We start from the raw sequence: 24,200 nt of genomic DNA on the forward strand, positions 1-24,200 counted from the left end.
TTAGGATACCCCCATTGCAGATCAGAATCCATGGGTTTAGTTGTCAGTTCCAGCCCAGATCCCATCTGTAAATGACAACTGAAGCATTTGGGTCCCTGCTACCCTGTGGAGCACTCAGGTTGAAATCCCACTTTGTGACTTTGGATATTGTAGGCATTTGAGGAGTAAGCCTCTCTTTCTCTGACTTTCAAATATAAAAACTGAGTTCTGTGTATTCCATATATTAGTATAACTTGTATCTATCAATCCATTAGTATATGTTCTCTGTTTTTTCCTACGTCTTAATCCAGAAAGGATTAAAGTATTCAATAAAACCGATGTTGATAATGCTAAGTATATTGTATAAGTGTATTGCGTTCCCAAGGGCTGTTTTTGTTTAACCCTAATATCTAACTGAAATAGATATCTATTTCTCATGATTAGGGGATATCAATTGATAGGTAGGAATGTTTGAGATAGTTACAGAATGGCAGAAGCTTCTGATGTTCCTAAATCCTACTGCTATCTTTTCACACTAAACAGAAAAGCAGTCTGTTTTCTTCCTTGTGCTCTCATTTTTGTTCTAATATTACTTACGCCTATATAGCATCTTTCTACCATAGCTCACTGGGTTTGTGACGTGTGTATGTGGTTGCGGGTTTGGGTAGCGCTTTTTCTGCTGTGTAAATCTGTGCAAACTGCAAATTGAAGTTCAATCCCCACTCGGTAGGAGGTAAGAAGAGATAATGAATTAGTCTAACAAAGAAGATTATTCAGAGGGTCTTTGAACAGGCAAAGAAGTGGGGCAGTAGGTTAGTCTTTTATTAAGTACATCATATCCACCCTCCCTGAAAAAAGAAAAAAACCAAACCAAACAAACAAACAAAAAACCTTTCTCTAATGTAAGAAGAAAATGCCCTAAATCTGGAAAATCTACAAATTGTGTAGTTTTAAGACTAAGAAACAGATCACAGTAAGCTATGAACAAAATCCCCCTCTCTGCCACAAAAATGTCACAGGGTTTGATTTGCTTAAATATATGCAAGGAGGGGTTGATGGGAAATTAGGGTGAAACGCATGGCAAAGAAAATCCATGCCAGGCAGATAGGGTTGCCAAGGACCTAAAGCAGATGTCAGGCTAACTCAGGGGCCAATTTTTCAAACGTTCCCTCTGAACTGCAAATTTTAAAACTATAAAACTTTCAACTTGAAATATGTTGCAGTTGGGCAACATTCCTCAGATAATCAAGGTTACTATTACAGTGGAGGTGATGAAATATGATCCGTAACCTGTACTTTGGCTGACACTGTCTATTTGAGACTTCTCATGTGTTTTCTGGTTTGCCTATTACTTTCCCCAGATTTTCTATTAATTTTTTGGATAAACAGTTATGTTGTATTGCCCATGCTACTGCGTGAAAGAGCATAGATGCCAGCAACCAATGGCATTTTCATCAGGAATCAGTAGCCTGAACATCAGTGTGACTGGAAGAAACATCTCTGATGCTACTAACAAGTGATATTAAAGGCATATGCAATGGCATTTCAATGTGGCAAATCCATAAATTTAATTTACCGTCTCGGAGAAGATCCATGCGTGCACTTCAGGAAGAGTGTAGGGATTCACAGATCTATTTACCTGTCTCTTAGACCACTCATTAGCCGAAAATGCTTCATTAGAAAGTTCTCTATTAAGGTAGGAATGAATAGGCGTGTTCATGAAGATGAAATCAGCAGTCATCTCTCAGATACTATTGCTAACTAAAAATATCCTCAGGATACTTAAAAATCACAGCTTTCCATGGCAGAACTTGGCAAACGATTTTAAATTGATGAGAGGTCTGAGTTCCTACAAAGACACTCTGCACCCCTTAATAAAGCCTGCTTCAACATGAGAGGCACCACGCTCGTCGCTCAGATCTGGGATAATTCCTTCTAATTCTTCAGTCTGGGATTGTGCACTGCTGTTTCTCTTTGTCCTAAATATGGTCTATTCCATGAGAGCAAAATTGAGGACTTTGTTGCCAGATGATGTTGTCCAAATACCAGGAAATCCATTAATAATCGCTGTATAGAGAGCTTGCTAGAAATGAATTGGAAGATGGGGAAGAGACAGAAATGACCATTTGTTAAGAACTTGTAGTGTGTGAGACACTTTGCATGTGGAATATTTAGATAGCTTTATTTAACCATTATTCTTTTCTCAGGCTCTGTCTTAAGCGTTTGACGTACAATAGTGAAGTGAAAATTTCAAAGCAAAAGGCTGGTTGGCCTGAAGTGGTTACACACCTTGTTAATCCTCCCACTGTGACATCCCATTTCGGTGCTGGTGTGGATCTCAGTTGCTCCAGTTTTGATCCAGCTCTCTCATTACGTGCTGGGTCCTATATCCACATGGGAGATCTGGGAGAAGTTCCTGGCTCCTAGCTTTGGATTGGTTCAGCTCTGGCCCTTGTGGCCATTAGGAGAGTCAAACAATGAATGGAAGATGTCCCCTCGCTCTGTAAAAATTGCCTTTCAAATAAAAACAAATAATTCTTTTTCTAAGAGTCTGGCTTTAACATGGCATGTAGTTCATGGAGAGACAATGCACAATACAATAATTATAATCATTGCATTAAATGGATAACCTACTTAGACTTTTATAAGTGATGATTGCTACAGGAAAATTCAAACACTAGTATTCTAAGGGGAATGAAGGAATAGGAACTACAGTATAAAATAGGGTGGTCAGGGAGAAGATCATATTTGAAAGGACTTTTGAGACTCTGTGAGGTTTGGAGAAGATTTTTTTTTTGGAACAACAGAAAGTTTAAAAGCTCTGGGAGATAGATTGATCCAAAGCCAGAAACTAGGATCCAGGAGCCTCTTCTGGGTCTCCCACATGGGTGCAGGGGCATGAATTTGAGGCATCCTTCCCAGGCCATCAGCAGGGATCTGGATTGAAACTAGAACAACTGGAACATGAAGGAGCCCATATGAATGCTGACATTTTCGGGGGAGAAATAACCTCTGAGCTACCACATTAGCCCCAAGGCTCTATTTTTTCTTAAAAAAAAACTTTGCATTTAATATACTTCCTCGATTTTTCTGTTGATAATGTCAAGGAAGCTGTTGTATGGATAAGCATCTGGTGTAGGACTGAGGCCTGGGTCAATGATCATAAACATAAATGAAACTTGAAGCTTTAAAATTGAGTCAGACAACAGTGGAGGGAGCTAAGGCAGAAAGCAAAAGAAAGCTAAAGGTTCATCCTTGATTCATTCTTAAGAAAAGAGGTGGAGGGGAAGAAAAGGATTGAGCAAACTATTGAAAATGAAATGCTGTGCAGTGGGTAGAAACCCTGAAGAAATCATTGTCCAGAACATCAAGGCAAACATCTCAAGGAGACATGCGGCCAGCTGCGAAATAGTACTGTAGTTCAATGTGGTCAGAATTGAGAAATGAACATTGAATGAAGCAAACGAGATCAGTAGAGACCCCTGCAGAAAAGGATAGAAAAGGACTACGTAGTTGGAGTCAGCTTAAGAAAAAACAGAAAAAGGAATTGCTGCTGGCAAATAAGGAAAATGATTTTGAAGGTAGTTTTTACAACATGGCCCAAAATGAAGTGCCCTAGGAGGATATATCTGGTCAAAAGAAACTGTTGAAAAATCTTTTACAATGAGATAAATATTTTATATACCGATGAAAGGATCCAGCGCCTAAGGGGGAAAAATGATGAGTGAGGAGGAGACGAGGGAATGGCTGGTATGATGTCGTTGATGAGAGAAGAAGAACAAGATTTAGAAAAATATCAAAGGCGACTCTAACCAGAAGCTCTGTGATGCTGCAATGAGTGGACACACCCTAGAGAAGGGAAGATGCTGGTGGATAGTGGAGGAGGTGCTGTGTGGAAGGTCTGCAGATGGGTTATGCTGTTTTTTCTTTTTTTAAATCTCAGATGTACAGAGGAATGCATGGTCATCAGCTAAAAAGAAGAATGGAGGGGGTTTCATGAAAAAGGAGAAAGTAGAAAGCGTAGCTTTGGAGTATACTACCATGGACAGGCTTGCGTGATGTGGCATGGTGTTTAGGAGTATATCTGCAGTGACTGGTACTGAATTCAAAGTTCCATTCAGCTGGCAGTGTTTCACCTTCAGAACAAATAATATGGAATAAGCAGAATGTGCAGGAAATGGGTCTAGTATTGTGGTGCCGTGGGTTAAGCAGCTGCTTGTGCCTCTGGCATCCCACATCTAAATGCGGTTAAAATCTGAGGTTTCTCCGCTTCACACGGAGCTTGCTGCAAGTGCTCCTAGTGAGGCAGCAGTAGAAGTTCCTAGTGTTTCGGCCCCTGCCTTCCCTCTGGCAGATGAGGGTGGAGGTTCTGGCTCCTGGCTTCTGCCTGGCCCAAACCTGGTTACTGTGGCCACTTAGAGAGTGAATGACTATGGAGAAGATCTCTCTCCCTTACTGTGCACTATCTTTTGAAAGAAAGAAAGAAAGAAAGAAAGAATGAATGAATGAATAGTATCCCTTCCCTGCTTATGTTTTCAATATGTGCTGGATTCAGTGTGGTCAATCTGACAGTGAGAGAGATGGGCATTGATTTGTGTTGGCCTTTTCTCTTCCATGTTCCCATTGCTCAGCACGTAGTGGTAGCAATCTTGCTTCTTATTCATGTGTAGTCAGTGGTGATTGGGGAAGACAGCCTCCACTTTCTTGCACTGTAGAACTGGGTATTATTTTGGGGTGAAAGTGCACACACTCCTCGCTCCACGTTCAGAGCTCTTTACAGTCGTCTCCCCTGGGTTGTACCAAAGCTCCTTTGAGCCGAGTCACAAAAGTAGAGGAGTAGCTATCAAGTCTTTGTTTTTTTCAGAGTTCTGGTATGCCACAAAGCTTCCCTGAAACAGCCTCTACATTCCTATTCAAGCTGGTAAATGGAAAAACAAAACAAAACAAAAAACAGTTCTACTCCTCTACCTGACAATAGTCATAAACACTCTCTGTTGGTAAATATCATGTCTCAACTTTTAACAAATTTGCATTTTATAAGATAAGCACTGGTTCATGTTCTGAACATATTTGAGGCAGAGCTGACTGCAGGTAGTACTGCCTGTTACTCTCTAGTAAGTCATTTCAACATGGACATGTTTGTCCTGACTCAATTTTTGACTATGGTTATAGCAAGACCTTGCTGCAAAGTGAATAACTATTCAATCGAAGAAGCATTCATAGCAACAATCTCCTTGCTACCTTTTGTCTCATTATGTTCCCGGTATTCTTCATTGCTAAGTAGAATGGTTTAAATGAAGAATGGCTTTTCAGTAATATTTGTTTTGTAAGTTCATTGCTCTTCTGGCTTGATCCTCATATTTTATCTGTTAAAAGATATATAGAGGCAAGCACACATCTTGAACTGCTTAACAATAAAGCTATTATGTTATCTTTCATGCTTTCCCATGACCAATGCTGATACAAAAATACACTGACATAAATGCAATGCAAAAAGAAAGCACTTTTTTTTAACTGTTGATCCAAAGTGTCATCACTCTGTAGCTTGATTGTACATACTACATCATTGAAAAGCATAAAGTTATATGTAAAAGCTAAATATTACCTTGCAATGAGATATGTGCGTCTGCTGTGCTCTAGTACTTAATAGTTAGTACTTCAGTCCATGTGAATTTCCTACATAATTGACAACTGTGTCACAGTTGTACTCATGTAGAGTTAGATGTCCTGGGGTTGGTGCTGCACATCGGGTTAAGCCACGTCCTGCAGCAGTGACATGCCATACAGATGCCTGTTCAAGCCCTCATTGCTCCATTTACAATCCTGTTTCTTGCTAAGGAGCTTAGGAAAGCAGAGGAGGACAGCCCAGCTGTTTGGATCCCTGTATCCATGTAGGAGACCTGGAAGAAATCTCTGGTTCCTGGACTTCTCTTGACCCAGCCCAAGCTGTTGCAACCATTTGGGGACTAATCCGCTGAATGAAAAAACATTTTTTGCTCTTTCTCAGTTTTTCACTCTCTGTAACTTTGCCTTTCAAATAGATAAAATAAATCTTCAAAAATTAGGTTTTCCTGACTCTGCATGATGTAGGTGTAGGCAAAGACTCCCTAGACATCCAAAGCACAGGTGATCAAGACCAAAATAAACAGAGCGACATCAAGCTAAGAAGCTTCTGCACAGCAAAGGAAATGATGAACAAAGCAAAGAAGAAACCAACAGAGGGGAGAAAAATCTTTGCACACCACACAGCAGACAGGGGGCTAGCATCCAAGATATTCGAAGAATTCCAGAAACAGAATACTAACAACACAAAAAAATCAGTTAAGAACTGGGTGAAGGGAATGAACAGACATTTTTCAAAGGAACACATTAAAACTGCTCACAGACATATGACAAAATGCTCACCTCCCTAGCAATAAGGGAGATAAAAATAAAAACCACACTGAGGTTACACTTAACCCCAGGGAGAATGACTTACATATAGAAAACTACCAACAGCACCTGCTGATGAGGATGTAGGGAAAAAGGTATCCTACTCTAGTGCTGGTCAGATTGTAGACTGGTGCAGCTACTATGGACGTTGATACGGAGAATACTCAGGCAACTCAAAATCCAACTGTCATATGATCCAGAAAATCCACACCTGGAAATACATCCAAAAAAGTCTGATGCATGCAAATAAGAAATCAACCTGCATCTCTGTATCCATCACAGTACAATCAACAATTACAAAAACGTGGAACAACCTAGATGTCCTTTGAAGGAGGGCTGGATAAAGAAACTGTGACACATCTACTCTCTGGGATACTACTCAGTATTAAAAAGAACAAACTTTTACCATTTGCTATCAAATGGTCCCAACTGGAGACAATTATGCTCCATGAAATGAGCCAATCCCAAAAGGATAAATATCATATATTTGCTCTAATATAAGACAACTTCCATCAAGAATGTAAGACAAAAAAAAAACCTGACAAATAAACACACATGTAATCTCACAAACAAAGGATGTCACAGAGCCCAGAGTACCAGGAATCAAAGAAAACCAACAGATTGCATCTGCACATCTGAATAAGAGCAGGCTCCCAAGCTAACTTCTAAGGTACACCTAGACAAGAAAATATTAGACTATCACCATTGCCTACATCAACAATGTCATGACTCACGTAAGGAGCAGAATGCTGAGGTCAAGACTACATCCGCTAACCGTTTCACTATAAAGTACAGGGGATAATGATAGAGGGGAGAGAAGGGGGATAACGAGAAGGAGGAAGCCCTATACCTGCAAAATTGTGAAACGGAAAATAAGAATATGAAGTGTTAGTTTTCCCGTGTGCATATGATACGGGGTGTGGTCATTGTCCATCGAGTAACTCTGATGCAGTTTTAATAAGGAAAAGAACAGTCATATCTTTATGGTAAATTCTTTAAAATACCTGACACATTCCCTAAAATGAGCATTAAATTTATCTGTTTTTTAAGGATTATTTTATTGATTGCAAAGCAAGAGTGACAAGAAAAGAAGGAAAGAGAGAGAGAGAAAGAGAGAGAGCTTTTCCACCCACTCTCCAAATGCCCACAATGGCAGAAGCCATTGTTGAAGCCAGGTTGAAGCCAGAAACCTGGTGATCCTGTGGATATCCTTTTATTAAAAAATATATATATTTCTTTATTTTTATTTGAAAGGAAGATTTACAAAGAGAAGGAGAGTTAAAGAGAAAGAAAGTTTTCCATCGGTTGGCTCACTCCCCAGATGGCTGCAATGGTCATGGCTGAGCCAATCTGAAGCCAAGATCCTGTGGATCATCCATGTGGGTGTAGGGTCCCAAGGACCTGGAGACATCTGTTGATTCCCAGGCCATAAGCAGTGAGTTAAATCAGAAGTGGAGCAGCCAGGACGTGAACTGACACCACATGGTGGAGAATTAGCCTGTTAAGCCACAGCACTGGCCCTTCTTGTGGATCTCTTACATGAATACAGTGACGGAGGGACTTGGACCATGATCTGCTGCTTGTCCAGCTGCATTAAGAGGGAGTCGGATCGAGCAGCTAGTCCTGGAAGTTGCATGCATACAGGCTGCCAGAAAACAAATGTACTATGCCACAATGATAAATCCTAACATTGAATTGATCAATGAAATATGAGAAATTAAATATGGTTTGGCCTCCTGGTACATTTGCTAAGCTTTGGATGTTTGACACTTGAGGTTACCATCTAAAAATTGAGCTCATTATTAAATCACTGAATTTCTATCCTCACCTTAGATACCTTAATCCAAGTCTCCTTCGATGTTGTGTTAAACTGAACGTCTTATGCCAACATTTTTCTTCTTGAACTATCATTTCCTCACCCAAAATACCAGTGCCTAATCAATTAATCTATTAAAACTACATGCCTTATGCATCCTCCCTTTAGCTGACATGTGGCTACAGATACTGATGTCTCTCTTGGGAAGAGGTGGATGGTCTGTTTTATCCATTAACACCTGATCGCAGAGGGTAATTCAGTGTCCACCTTGACCCCAAGAACCCATTCAGAGCTCCATTTCCTTTACGAAAATACTAGTCATCCAAGCTAGCCATGAAATAACCGAGCTCTAATTCAGAAAATAATGATTGCCACATGTTTTAAATTAAAAAGAAATCACCATTTGAACTTCATGGGCTCGCTTTTTACTTTAGACAAAATTAGAAGCAGCCACCAGCTCCCAAAACAGTCAATTTATGAGTTGACTAGAAACTAAAGATATGGGCTGGATTAATGATAATTTTTTTTTTTAGAAAAGACTAACAAAATTTCTTCCCTAAATAATTTGAATGAGTCAGATAAATTATTGCAAATCCAGAGATTAAGAAGGCAAATTTAAAATTTTCACCTATGGAAATACTCATTTTTAAACTAAGTAAATAATGAAGGAATTTAGGATGTTTGGAAGATTATGTTTGTTCTTATTCTAAGTTTGGGAGCAGTGAGAGAACAACAAAAAAAGTAAAGTTTGTCTGATTAGGATGGGAGGAAACGAGGCATAGATTTCTGAGATACTGCAAGATTTGCAGGATGAAGAAAACAATTAATTCTTGATGGCAAAACTAGATTAATACTAAAACAAGAAAAGCCAGATGACTTGGGTCTGGTTACCCTTGAAGCACCTTTTGGGAACAGGTAAGTAGACTTAGCTATTATTACATCAGGCAGGAAAGTATGTTCTCCAAGAACAAGTGAGAGACAAAAAAACCTCCATCACTTGGAGTGACTGTTCTGAAGAACCCAAATACAGAAATCAATTTACAATAACCATTTTATTGAAATTTGAATGAGGAGATTTCAGAAAATCATCCCTTGGTATGAAGGAAGAAGGCCAGCATGGTGGGTAGCTGGTAAGGCTACAGCCTTTGCCATCCCATGTGCGAAATGTGTTTAAGTCCCAGCTGCTCCGCTTTGGGCTGTTGTGGCCGCATGGGGAGTCAACCAGTGTACGGGAGATCTTTCTGTAGTTCCTTCTCTCTTTAAATCTGCCTCTCCAGTAAAAATAAAAATTAATCCTCTAAAAGCTTTTTTTAAAGAGAATTACCCTTTGAAGCCTGTGGTGATTGTACAATATTTGCGATGCTATGAAAGGTAACCAGCCAAGAATTATTAAAGCATTAATCTGTAAGTATTGTATGTGCGTATGCAGCTTCTACCCTGATTGAGTACCTGGTTACACATGATGAGAGCTAGCAGTTTCTGAAGGTTTGTAGCATTGTCGATGTCAGACTACATCCAACCTTGTCTGAGTGTTAGTGTTCAGTATTCTTAAGGCATGTTCGTTTCCCGCAGCACTCTTTGTGTTTTGGTGTGTGTTGGTTGCAATGCTGACTGAAATGTCTGCTGGTGGTATGAGTGGAGTCCATATTTTAGGGAGGGGAAAAAAAGCAAATGCAGTTTGGCCAAAGAAGAAGTAGAACGTGCTTGCTACTTCTTGTCTTAATTTTAATTGGATTAGGACTATTATTAGTAGTATATAATTAGTATTTTATCATATTATTAGCATGTTATTAGTAGTATGCTGTTAGTATTTTATTAGTATATGAGGATAAAATAGCCACATACTTTAACTTAGTCTGCAGTGGAGCTAATGACCAGCCTGTGTGTGAGAGATCAGAGATAAATAGTTCAGAGACATTTCAGTTGTAGCAATAAGTCAGATGGAAAATTGGATGCCTCCGTGGAGTAAAACTGTGTGAGCAGTTAATGTTTCTATAATATTAGCATGCATTTATCCCAGCTGTTTCACAACAAAGCATCGCAAAGTGATGCTTAGAAACAAACATCAGCAAAAAGAAAATTCTCAGTTCTAGAGAACAAACAGGAAGGAAAAGATAAAGACAACTTTACATACGGCAAGAAAAAAAAATCCAGTCCTGTGTAAGGTTAAGAATCAGATTCAAGTAAAATCCAGTTATACTTTTCCCAAAGGAGTAGAGAAAGCAAGGAGAAAAGAGATATTTGCTGTTGATGGGGTGGTTATTAAAACTGTGTGTAGGAAAAAAGCGTGAAATCTCATAACCTAAAGCATTAAAAAAAAAACTTAGGTAAAAATGCTGCCTTCGAGGGCAGATAGCTCAGTTACTGGTGGTGACTCAGTCCCCAGGGGCACAAGTTTGATCTACCAAAGCAGCTCCCTTTAAGTCATTTACTGAGGATGCTTCTCCAGCTATGGGAAAACAGGGATGTTGCCTTGGAGGCCCAAAGCAATTAAACTGCCAGAATCAGAGGCTGCAAGAAGTGGTAATAAGAACTGGAGTAAAACGATCTTTTAATATAAAGTGTGTGTGTGTGTGTACACGCGCACACACATGCATGAACACTTTGGGATGTTGGGCTTATTACCACATGTTTGTATATTGTACTCACCCTAGGACTGGGATACAGGTTACTCAATAATCAAACAGAAAGCAGAAAAAGAAGAATTTTTCTAGATGAAAATCCGCTTGCAGAATGAGCCCACCATCAATGCAAGTTTTGAACACCCTAAGCCAGCAGAATTATTTGAAGGCTACAGAGTGACACTGAAGACTTTTTCTCCAAGACAGAGAATTGTAGTAGTGTCATAATTAATTCCATGGTGAGGTGTTTCTCTTTCATGAATGTTAATTTGCAAATCTTAAAGGAAAGACCCCTGGGATAGAATGATTGCCAAAAGAGTGAGCCTTAACGATTATTCTGGACACAGGTTGCGTTGGCTTCCCAGGTATTATCACGCCGTAGGCAAGAAACATAGGGTCTCACTTAACTATTATTATTTTTTGCAGGCTTCTTTTTGCCTAGAATCATTGACTATGAGGCCAAGGGACTAGCTTACAGTTTTTCAGTTTTCGAATGTGTGACTTAATGCTAAAAAATGTACTCACTGTATACTTCAGATTTCAGAAACGGGTGAGTATGAAACACTTGGCGGGATGGATTCAATCTCCGAGTCACTGAAAGAACTGCATCTTTTCCAATCAGAAATAGATTAAACTTGACGAGCTCTACTCAGGTTTCTGATCTGGAGTTTTTCTTTCATGGTAGTCAGAAACATGAACCAAAACAAACCAAAACAAAGGTGATCTAAACTTCAGGATTTCAAAAGTTTTTTGAACTTACTATTGGAGGGAAATTCTCTTTCAGAACTTATTTTCCTTGAAACATAGAAGTAGTATTAAAAAAAAATTTTTTTTTGAATGGAGAGGGTGAGAGAATAAGTGAGAGGGCTCCCATCTCCTGGTTCCTTCTCTAAAAGCCTGCAGAACCTTCAGCCCCAGCTGGGAGTCAAAGGTTAGGATCTAAGAATGCAGTTTGCATCTCCCCTGTGGGTGGCAAGGACTCAGTTACTCAAAACTTGACCAGTAGCCTCCCAGGCTAGAAGCTGAAGTCAGGAACCAGAATGGGGAATTGAACCCAGAAAGTCCAAAGTGAAATGTAGGCACTATTTTTTAAAAGATTAATTTTTAATTTTTATTGGAAATTCTATAGATATATAGATATAGATATATAGATATACTTAGATATTCATATATACGATATATGACAATATATAATATATAGAAGATAAAACATGCTTCTATTTTACTTACAGTATTTAGAGTTCTAGAAAAGCTAAGTCTATCTTAGCTAAAGGAAAATAGTTAACACCGTCTAGTATGTAAATAACGCATGATTATTACTAAAGTACATACACAGTGCTATCAGGCGGCCTCTAGCACGGCACACACATTAAAATTAAGACACTTGTTCTGTCCTTGACTAAGAGACTGGAATCTGTTTTTGTGTTAATTGCCATCTGAGATCTTGCTGCTTATGGTCCATGATACATGGATATTCTCAAAGGGCCTGGGTCTTGAGGTAACTCACACATGGAGATACATTTTGGATGGAACTTCTAATTTTGAGCCAAATTCATATGTGTTATAGAGATAAGAGTGCTGCAGAGATTCTTGCTAATGCTCTTCCTTTCATTTCATAGAAATCCCATATTCCTGCTCTAAGAGGAAGGTATAGAACCCACTTAACGTTTTTCTTATCACTGATCTAACTCTTTTACTAAGTACATTAATGCGTTTAATCTTAATACTACCATAATCCATAATCATTTTATTCCTTATATTGAAACTGAAACCTAAAACTCCCTTCCTTATCATATCTGAATGGAGAAGATGTTTAGTAGATTATTTTTTCATATTTTACTCTGTTTTAATATTTTTGTTATCATCAACAACTTTCGGATCTCACCAGAGGCATGTATCATTGGAACTTTGAATAATTTCTTTGTGAGAATATAGGTACGGAGTAGAAGTCAAATATAAGGAAATAAAACGTTATCTCAAGTCATCGTGCATTGGCCGCCACAAGCAAGCACACTTCTACATTATTTGATTTTAAAACTTCCAGTTAAATTGTTGTATTGCTTTGTTCCAAATTCCTGCCAGAAAAGTGCTCCATTTTACACTGCAAATTCCACTGTGCCACCGCGCCGGGCCCAATTCAGATATGTTCTTAATTGGGCTTGGTGCAGTAGCCTAGAGGCTGAAGTCCTCGCCTTGCATGCGCCAGGATCCCATATGGGCACCAGTTCTAATCCCGGCAACCCCACTTTCCATCTAACTCCCTGCTTGTGGCTTGGAAAAGCAGTCAAGGATGGCCCAAAGCCTTGGGACCCTGCATCTGCGTGGGATACCCGGAAGAGTCTCTGGGCTTCTGCCTTCGAAGTGGTGCAGCTTCAGCCGTTGCAGCCACTTGGGGAGTGAATCATGAGATGGAAGACCTTCCTTTCTGTCTCTGCTCCTCTATGTATATCTGACTTTCCAATAAAAATAAAATAAATTTTATAAAAATAAAAAGTTCTTAATCTAAATATGTACTTTTGCATATGCTGTAAAAGATGATGGAGGAAACAGAAATGAATGATTTCATAGTAGGATTCTGAGACACTGAATTATTAGAAAGTTAGACGCATTATGAATTTGCTACTAATCTTATATAGGGAAAAAGCTTATGGGATCCTGCTTTACTGCAGAGATTGTAAAAGTGAAACTATCATGTAATAGATTAAATGCAATTGCACCTTTGGATTGTTGATTATGTTTTACTAGGTCTAACATTGTCCTAGTTCATATTGTTTGTATTGACTCATTTGTTCTTCTTGGTAGTTCCGTGTTGCATTCAATTCTCCTCATTTTGCAAATGATGAAAGTTTCCTATTCCTCATGAGAGTTCTCAAGGATGCAGAGCGAAGAAGTGAAAAAACAAAGGCATATATTGCTTAAACTCAGCTGTCAAGCAGATGTGTTCTCTGCTGGTGCTGCGATAGTTGAAACACCAACCAATAGCCTCAAGAGGACTGGTCGGAGTCTGAACTTCAGTGAGTTACAACCAAGCCAGCAGTTCCAATGGCCTCTCTGCCATTCACTCCTAAGATGTCATATCATCCGTCCTTAATCCTCAAGCTGTGAGTCTAAAATATCATGGAGAGCATTTTATTTAAGTCTCATGCCTTCTTAATCTTAGTGCATACTTCCCTCATCTTTCAGTACGTGGAAACATTGTTTTTAATCTCCATGCATGGATGCCATGTGCCTGCGCTGTCTTTCTGCTGAGCCTGAACACCTGCCTCAATTCCACAAGAGCTCTTTCATCAGCATGTTGTGTCCCCCTGTCCCCATAACCCTTGATCTTGCCCCTTTACAATTCAGACTCAATCCAAATGTTCCCTTTTCTGCTAGATGCTGCATGCAGAAATCCATGCAGCCGGTCCAAAAGTATCCAGTGAAAATACGCAATGTATACCTATGAATTTGGTTTATGCTTTTCCTGATGATGTTCTTTGGTGTCTGACAGCGAGTGATTCTTTCAAATGTGAACAACTCTCAACGAGTTCCTTCTTACAAGCCCTTACAAGTTCCTTGTTCTTGGTAAGTGATTGTACCTGCTGATTTCCAGAGAAGATAGAGCCTTGATGTGCGTCCAATCCAAAACCTATTCCACCCGTGCACACGTGTTGTTCCTAATAGAAAGCTGCTGGACTCACTCTCTTCATGCTTTAATAACTCGGCTTAACCTGTCATTTTGTGTTTTGGTTCCAATCATCCCAGCTAATTAAAAAGGTATATTGTTTCTGTTGACTTGATTCTCTTGATTCTTCTTAAAACTATCACTTTTTAATATGTTCCTTTTAACATATCCAATTCGTTTCTAATGATTACAACTATTGTGCGTCTCCCTTTGCTTCAATGTATTCTCTGTTTGGACCATTGTTTATTTTTTTCCACATGTGCACAGGGGTTTTAGAAGCTTTGTAACCAGTAATTCGCTTCTGGTAAGCACTGGCAGGAATGTTTTGCATGAATGCTTGGTTGCAGTCTTGGGTATCTTTAATTTCTTCCCTACCCATGTTCCTTAATTCGCATCTCAACAGGTTTGATCCCAACAATATAAATCCCTGAAACATCAGTAGTATGGTGCCATTTGCCTACGTACAGCTGAGTTGAAATTTTTCAAAATAATGTTTAGGCTGCACATTTGTCACTCAGTATTAGCAAGCATTCTTGGTCACCATTTTTTCTAGCTACCTAGTTCAAGGGCAGGAAATGCAGTTGCTGACCCCTCATCTCGTGTTATCTCTCAATAAATCTGATCAGAACACATTTTACCACTGTACTCCATCTTTTTTCACTAAGTGCCGTTTCAAAACAATTATCCTCCAATTTAACCCAAAGGCACTCAGCTCAATTTCATTTTTCTTGAGAGTGTTGGACAAGGGTCTTCTTTTTTTTTTGGTTACTTTGAGTGCATTTGGTGTAGATTTTACATTAGAGCCTATCAGAGACTTCACTGAAAACAAATGTATTTCTCTTTGGAATGCAAGTTGAGCTAGAGTCACCAGTCCCGGGTGAACAAGAGCAGTCAAGAACGAAGTGTTAATAGAACTTACTGCATCCTTTGGTCAAAAGCCATTTGCATAGAATCCACCATCCACGTACTTGAAAATAAAATGCAGACTCCTGCTATTTGTCAATTTCCTAGGATACAACATGAATGCAAGAAATGTTTTAGTAAATAAATAACATTTCAAAATGTTGACTGTCTGAAGTCCACCAAACAAACCCTTCTTTGAAGATCCATTACGTTTACCTATATCCCACAGAACAAATATATCTTTCTTAGTATTTGAGAAAGCTATTCCTACTTTCCTTTCCTTTGCCCTTTTGATGGAAGTTAGCAGTTACTTAAAATATCGAATTTTTTTTATAATTTACTCTTGCAGTTTTCTTAGTTCTTCCTTTGATATTTTTCCATACAGGGGTTTTGGATTCTTTCATTTTTTAAAACGTTGAAGCAGTGTTTTGATTTTAAGGTAAATACTGCATGGAATAGAAACATGGCTGTGTTTTCTTAAGATAGTGCGTGACTGTCTTTAAAGGAATGATGATCCAATTTCTGAAATGCTTTGCATTGTTTGAAAGGAATGATGGCCATCTACTTGTTTGTGATGGGGTTGGGGATCGAGGCAATTTGTGGTGAAATCAATTATCTGTGGGATTACTTTCTTGTTTCTGTTCAAGGAGCTCCATTTTCTCCACTTTAAATAAACAACAGATCTCACGTCACTTAGACTCTCACAAGGCTGATGAAACAGCCAGTATCCAAATTACAACCAGATTGTGTCACTAAAAGAAGTGTGTTATCTGCTGTTAGTTTTGTGTCTCTAACATTTTTTCGAATGAAAATCATATCCCTGTATTACTTATGATAAGCCCACTATTTTTTCCACTTGAGAAATGAATGACAGTGACTATTTCAGGTATTATGCTTTCATATTTTTTATCCTTTCCTATTTTTATCTTCTGATTTCATCACAATCTCTCTTAGGCTTTCTCCAAAGACTTTAAGTTTTTTTTTTGTTCCCATAGATGACTCTGGATACCTTAGCCTTCTTCCAAAACTTTACTTCCTTCCCTTTAAAATGTAGGTCTGTGTTCCCATCAACCACAGCAGATTCAGCTTCTTTGTCTTCGGCTTGTCATCGTTCCTCTCAAGTCACCATTCCTTTATCTTCTACACTGACATGTTTATGCTTGGGGTCTCCATGCGGACACTCAATTCTGTTTAGAAGTCCTGTTCCAATTTTTCACAATTTTCCTTACCTCTTTCATTTCATTCTCATTTTTCATTCTCAGCTGGAAGTTTCTTTTTCCTTATAGAGAAAATAGAAACCACTTAGGATGCATTCCCTATTCTTGTCACAAATGTAATTATCTGATCTTTTCTTATTTATACCTCATTTAAAGGAAAAAGTGTTTTCCCTTCTACCAGCTTTAATTCTTCCACTCACTGTTTTATGTTTCCTCCCTTCCCATTCTTTTTTTTAAAGATTTATTTTATTGAAAAGTCATATGTATATATATATTTGTGTCTATATATGTATATATACAGAGAGAGAGATTCTGTCAGTTGATTCATTGCCCAAGCAGCCACAAGGGCCGGTGCCGTGCCGATCTGAAGCCAGGATCCAGGAACTTCTTCCAGGTCTCCCCCGTGGGTGGGTGCAGGGTCCCAAGGCTTTGGGCTGTCCTCAACTACTTTCCCAGGCCACAAGCAGGGATCTGGGTGAGAAGTGGGGCTGCTGGGGTTAGAACCTGCGCCCATATGGGATCCTGATGCATGAAAGGACACATTGGAAAGCCTGTGGATGAGAAAGTGATAGATGCACAATAGTTAGCTGAAGCGCTCGAGGATCAGGATATTGAATTATTCAGAATAAAACCAAGAAAGATGCTACTTTTAGTGTCCAAATGTGAGACCTGTGGGATGTTAGCAAAACTGCAACCTTCAGACGAGAGCTTCGTGGAAAATGGATTTCCACGGAAGAGCTAACTTCCCATTAAGGTAGGGAAGGGACTGTTCAAAGAATCACTCATATATGAAGTCAGTAACTGTGGATTGGGGTGTCCCAAGGAGATGTAAAGGGGACTACTCCGTGAAATCCACTAAAGAAACGGGATCCTGGCTGCAGTATGTGTAAGAACCAAGATTGTGATGGAGACAAAGGCTCAGACTTTGACAATGAAGAAATATAAAAGTTTTTGAATAATTGTGGATGAGACTGTCCATAAGCTTCCAAATGTAAAAATCTAATTTCTATTTAGTTGGGAGGTATGTGATTCTGACCAACAGAATACTCAATGAGAAAATTCCAAGTGAGGTTGATGGTACTGCCTTTGATGATTGCATCTGGATGTGACGTTTCCACTTCATAGGCTGCCTACAGCTGAAGTACTGAGTACTGAAGAGTAAGGGTAGACATCTACAGAGACTTAGACAGTGGAGCTCATTCTAGCCCAAGTTTCACAGATCCGCACTTGTCCCCAAGCACAAGCACCTCAAGGGATAGTCCCTAGTCTTGAGCAAACGGCTTGATTGTGCAGTGGGTGAGATGACCTAGGATTCTTTCCAGAAAATGAAAATGATGCTTTTTACACATGCAATTACAGAAATGTGAACCATCCTTTGTTGCTGTTTTTCCCCAGTAAATACATATTTTGTTTAAAATAAAATTGTTCCCGGAGCTTCCTTGAATCTGGCTTTGATTTATTTACTGATGGAAAACAGAATTAGGCCAATTTTGTTTAATGTATTTTGCAGACTTGTTAGAATTAGTGTAAATAACCCTGGTTCCCGTAGCGTAGGGTGTTTAAAACTGCTTTGCTCCATACACAAACCGAAAATTTCCTGTGGTTAATCAGAAATAAGCAAAAGGACAGATTTAAAGCTGGAAATGATGGAAAATAAAGAGGAAAGAAACAGCTCTACATAGCTAACCTAATATAGACATACATTTTAATGAAACCAGGATGTGTGCTAGGGATAGCCCTGTCAGCATTTGCAGTTTGCACCCAGATATTTTGCATCAGGTAGATGCAGTCACGGAGGCTTACTCTAAAGCACCCTACAGTCTTTCTCCTCCATACATTTTGTTCATGTAGATTCTTTTTTTGTGCCTTATGATAGAAAGACTCCCAAAGTGGGGAACTGGTTTTCTTCGTGTCAGATGTAATACACTCAAACCAGGTAAGTCAGCTTTGCAAGACTGGAATCCTATTTGTTTGCATTAGGTGTACTTCCTCATATCTCTCTCACCAGTCACATCAGACTGCATATCCACTCTGAGCGTGTATAAATGGAAAATTGCTCAGTGTAAAATCACCTGGGAACCACCACAAGATCCCTTTGACATGCCTTTCCCCTTATTTTTTCCTGCTGTGATTTTGGAAGGCTGTATTTTCTCCTGTTAAAATGATTAGTGCTTTAAGTGAATGAGATCACTTACTGAACGAGAAATCCAGCCAAGCCATATTCTCATCTCGTGATCTCATACAGGCTTAGCTTCAAGAGAGGCCCCTGTAGAGATTTTGCAAAATTGTTCATCCAATTGTTGTATGCAGCCTCCATTTAGAGAGGAAACGTGCTTGACAAAATCTAGTAAAAAAGTATCCCTGGATGCCAAAAACAATAGAAGCACATCTGTGCCTGAATGTAGGCCACTATCTTGCAAAAATAACCTCCCTCTGTTGTACGTGTAAAACCCATGGTGCGTAAAACACCGGAATACCTATGCAATTCTCACCCTCTGCAATAGATGAGATCCATGATTCTAAATTTAATGTGTGGCTTAGTCCCTACAACCAGCATGGCTTTCAGCAGTGTTGGGTGATGGCAGCAGGTTCTTCTCTCAGCCACACCTGACTTCAGAGCTTTGGGCAGTCAGATTTTCTGTTATGTATCCTTCAGATTTTCTATTAGCCAAATACAACTACAGGGACCAAATAGTTTCAAAATGAATCTGAGAATGGCAGATGAAGTAAGATAATCGTTTTGGTACTTTTCTGAAGCATTCATCTGGAAGTCATGGAAACATAGAGTAGACACCCTTGCTAAGTTGTGTCTCTTGGTACTCCATTTTTTTCCTTCCTCATCCCAATATATTTGTAGCATCCCTAACACTCCTCTGTCTCCCTTTCTGTTCTCATCACTCACTCTGCTGAATGATGCTTCAAAATGTCCGCTTCAATCATCTACAAATCGAATAATTGTATTTAGACAAAACTTACGTAAAGTGAAACATGCCAACATTAAGTTTCCAACTGGAAATATTTTGTAAAATATCACCTGGAACTATTAATTTACACAAGGCAGGAATGCTTTCATCACCTATGACTATTTCCCTGTTTTGTCTTGTTGTCTATTTCATCTTCTATAAATTACAATTTCTCTGACTTTTACTTATGTATATAACTTTGGTTTGCTTTTAAACTTCTTACAAAATGAGCGATAAAGGGCATCACTCTTTTTGATATCTTTCAGTTCACTGAACGATTTTTCTATTCATCCATGTTGTTACATATGTCAGTACCTACACAGAATTCAATGCTATGGATATTCTTGATAAAATTGCTATGAGAAAAGTCTCGTACACGTCTTTCAGGCAACATGTTTTTATTTCTCTTGGGAAAATTATTAGCACTGAAAATGATACATATTTATGTTTAAAATAAACCATAGACTAATTTGTTCAAAATGAGTATGTCATTTTACATATTCATTGAAAAATGTGTAAAAGTTTCAATCTTTTTAAAATCTATCTAATAGCATTTTTACCTGGGTGTTTGAAATGAACATTTTGACTCTAATTATTTTGATGACTCATGATACTGGCTCACTTTCACATCTATTGACGACCTGTAAGCAGTATTTGTTGAGAGAGCAATTGTAGCTTTTATTGATTTGTTGGACATATATATGCTGGGGATGGGGATAAGAGCATTGTTAAAATAAATGCATTTTCAGTATGCTGTCTCAGTTTGTAGCCAACTTAGTTTTCTTTTTGTGGCGTCTTTTCATAAATAAATAAGACACCACATGAATTTTAGTGTTTCATACTTTAAGCTGAGTGATGTACTGAATCTACTCTAAGAGTTGTTTATCACCATATTCCTCAATGTTTTCTTTTAGAAATTTTGTGATTTTTACTTCTACGTTTATATGATACATGCCAAGCTAATTTTTTTGTGCATGAAAATGGCACCAGATGCACTTTTTGGTGAATCATTTTATTTACTCTCTTATTTTATTCTTTTTTTGTTTGTCCTCTGTCTATGCTACATACTACTCTCCGTTGTCTTGATAACCAGTTTGTAAGGTATTAAATTGGATAGCATAAAAGCACTTGTTTTCTGGAATACTGCTGCTATTCTAGATCTTTTGACTTTTTATATAAATGCTAAAATAGACCTACTAAACTTTAATAAGAAAAATTGAAATTTGATTCAAATTATCTTGAATAAACATATAGATCAACTTAGGGACAATCATACGCTGAAAAATGGGGCATCACATGTTTTTTGTTAAATGCCTACATTGGTGATATCAAGTTGATGGGTTAGTTACTTTTTTGGTGTGTGTCTTGAGATCTTTTTTAACTTTCTGCTTCTTTTTTCTTACTGTGGGTGAGAACTGAAATTTCTGAAGTAGTGTGTTTATTTCTCCTTATACTTTAGTTTTTGCTTCTTTTATTTGAGATACTGTTAGGTACAAAAATGTTCTAAATGATTATGCTCTCTTTTGGCCCCTTTGAAATTCTGAGATGATCTACATTATTGCTCATAATGTTTTTTGCTTTAATTTACTTTAATAATTTTACATTTCCCTCTACTTACATAACTTAGTCCCCAATTAACACAGTATATCTATTTTTGTTAATTTGTTTAGCATATTAGTACCTTTGAGTTTGGTTTCTTATATACAGCTTATAGTCAGATCCTGGTTTTGATTAGATTTTGAAAATCTCTGATTTTAATCAAGAGATTTAAATAAAATAACTTCATTTTTTGTATAATTGGAATTAATCTTGCATCACGTTAGTTTTGAGCTTTTCTCCATTCTACTTTTTTCTTTTTTGATATAAACATTACGATTAATTTTTCTTTTGTTGGCTAATATTTTAACTACTGTTTAGTTTTATTTTGGGTCTAGGATTTATAGCATATACATTAATTTATCACATTCTACCTTCCAATGTTATTTCCAAACTTCATTTAAAATATAAAAGTTTCTTTTTAAATTTTTTTTTTAATTACGTTGCATTATGTGACATAGTTTCATAGACTCTAGGATTCTCCCAGCCCCTCCCCATGCCCTTCCCCCATGGTGGATTCCTCCACCTTGTTGTAGTTCCTTCAATTTATTTCTTCCAAAACTTTGGGCTATTACTTTCATAATTCTAATATCATGCTTTTCTTAATCAATTTAATATCGCTCTAATATATATCTGAGGCTGAGCATTTTTTTTTTATTTCATTTTGTGACACAGTTTCATAGGTTAGAAAATGCAAGTTCTTAATCGCATCCTGTGACTATTTCATTGACATTTTAACTTTAGTTTATACACAACCAGCTGCTATACACCTTAAATGGGCTATAGGGTACTATTCAGCTGTCTCATGTCTATTTTCATTTTTCTATTTAGCAGTTTATAATGTTGAAGCATAATTTTTACAGAACTTTGCGAATTTTAGGGTAGTCCAAACAGGCTTGTAACTCAAGCATGTCATATGCCATATTGAGTCACAGAACAGTTTCAGGAGGGGTGTGCAGCGAAATCTTCAATACCTTAGTGAGGAGTAACTAAACTTTGTGTCCTACCTCGTAGAGTAAGTAGTAAAGTGAGTAGAGTCCAAGCTGACCATTTTCTGTTTCTAAGTTTTCCTTGTTGTTTTCTGTCTATCTAATCTAAAATTTTTTGGCGGGGGGACTCCGGAATGACCCTGATGGTCATTGCAAGAGAGGGTGGGGATCCAAAGTTGGAACTAAGGACCAGAGAAAGCTCCCATCCCGAGTTCCGAAGGAAGTTTACTGTTCTTCTGTTTCTGAGGCTGAGTATTAGCCATGAGCAGAAGGGACACATTTAACGGAGTGAGGTTCTGTAATCAAGTGACCCTTTACTGGACCTTTTATCCTGAAAGTTCTACCACCTCAATTCTGTAGCAAGGGAGGCTAGGCTCCCAGCAGACAATCCCCTGGGGGACAACTTCAGTCTATACCAGTGCATCTATATATTTTTAACTCTATGATTTATTCTTATTGCTTTTGAAGTCTGTAATACAAAAATTACTCAAACAGAATAAAAATACGCCTGTGGGCCCTGCACAACAGCCTAGCTGCTAAAGTCCTCACCTTTAAAGTGATGGGACTCCATATGGGCACTGGTTCTAATCCTGGCAGCCCCACTTTCCATCAAGCTCCCTGCCTGTAGTCTGGGAAAGTAGTCAAGGACAACCTAAGGCTTTGGGACCCTGCACCTACATTAGAGACCTGGAGGAGGTTCCTGGCTCCTGGCTTCGGATTGGCTCAGTTCTGACCATTGCTGTCATTTGGGCAGTGATGAGTGGGTAAGTGTTCTTCCTCTCTGATTCTCCTCCTTTCTGGATAGCTGACTTTCTAAATAAATAAATAAATCAATAAATCTTAGAAAAAGTACACTTGCTCAAAATTTGAATCCACACAAAAGCAAAGAGTACAAAATTGACAAAGTGAGAGAAATTAGGAAAGCTGTTTTTCTAACTTTAAGCAATATTTTAAAACTGAGCACAAGTTCAAACAAACAATAATCATTAAAAGAACAGTACAATGGATAACAAAGATAAATGACAATATTCAAATTTATGGAAGCAATACTAAAACTAGTGTAATGTTACTTAAATATAGATAATGTAAAAGTTTTCATGTTATAAAACCATAGACTATAACTAGGCAGTGGCCTAAGAAAAGGAAAACAGCTGATGGGAATGTGGAGATAACAGCAAGAATAAAAGTGGACACCATGCATAGAGAGAATTGCAGTAAAGATTCATTGTATAAATAACATAATCAGAAAAATATTATGTACTAAAGACATAAGACCCTGTTTATAGTGTATATGCCAAAATCACTTGTGAAATATCAAGTGTAAAACAGAATATAAGATATATATATACATATATAAATAATATTTATTACAATGTGAAAAGTTTTATGGTCAAAAATATATCATAGTGCTAAATGGTTGTACACAAAATGGTATTCAAATTTGCTGACCAGAAAAAAGAAATCTGCATTTGTTTTTAGGGTTTTAGCACTTGTGTCACTGTAGTTGGTAGAAAAATTGACAGAAAATCAGTGAAAATATAATGGGCTTGAACAACATTATTGCTTAAATTCATATAATTAGTGACTATAAAAATTTCATCTGTTAAATGAAGATACATTATTATTAAGTGAACTCAGAAATGGTATTTTTAGTAATAAGTCTTATTAACATTAAAAAGTTTGATAATAGATTAAATGTTCTTTGACTTATTAATAATTGAAATAGAAATCAATAACATAAAATTAATTGGGAATCCCAAAATATGTGTAAATTAATTTAAATTTCTTATTTTTAATTTTTATTTTAATTGGTCAATTAAAAAATCTTGAAACTAATTTAAATTAATACATAACATCTGAAAACATACAGTATGTAACTGTGGCAGACTGTATTCACTGTTTCTTAGGCCGACACAGAATTTACGTGTTCAAATCCCCATCCTGTAGGTGACACTCTGAAGAGGTGAAGTCCTCAGGGGTTGAGTAAGTTTTGCATGTGGAGCCCAAAGAATGGAATTGT

The sequence above is a fragment of the Ochotona curzoniae genome, unplaced genomic scaffold, assembly GCF_017591425.1.
Source record: "Ochotona curzoniae isolate NIBS_2020 unplaced genomic scaffold, NIBS_Ocur_1.0 scaffold_461, whole genome shotgun sequence".
Classification (NCBI taxonomy): Eukaryota; Metazoa; Chordata; class Mammalia; order Lagomorpha; family Ochotonidae; genus Ochotona; species Ochotona curzoniae.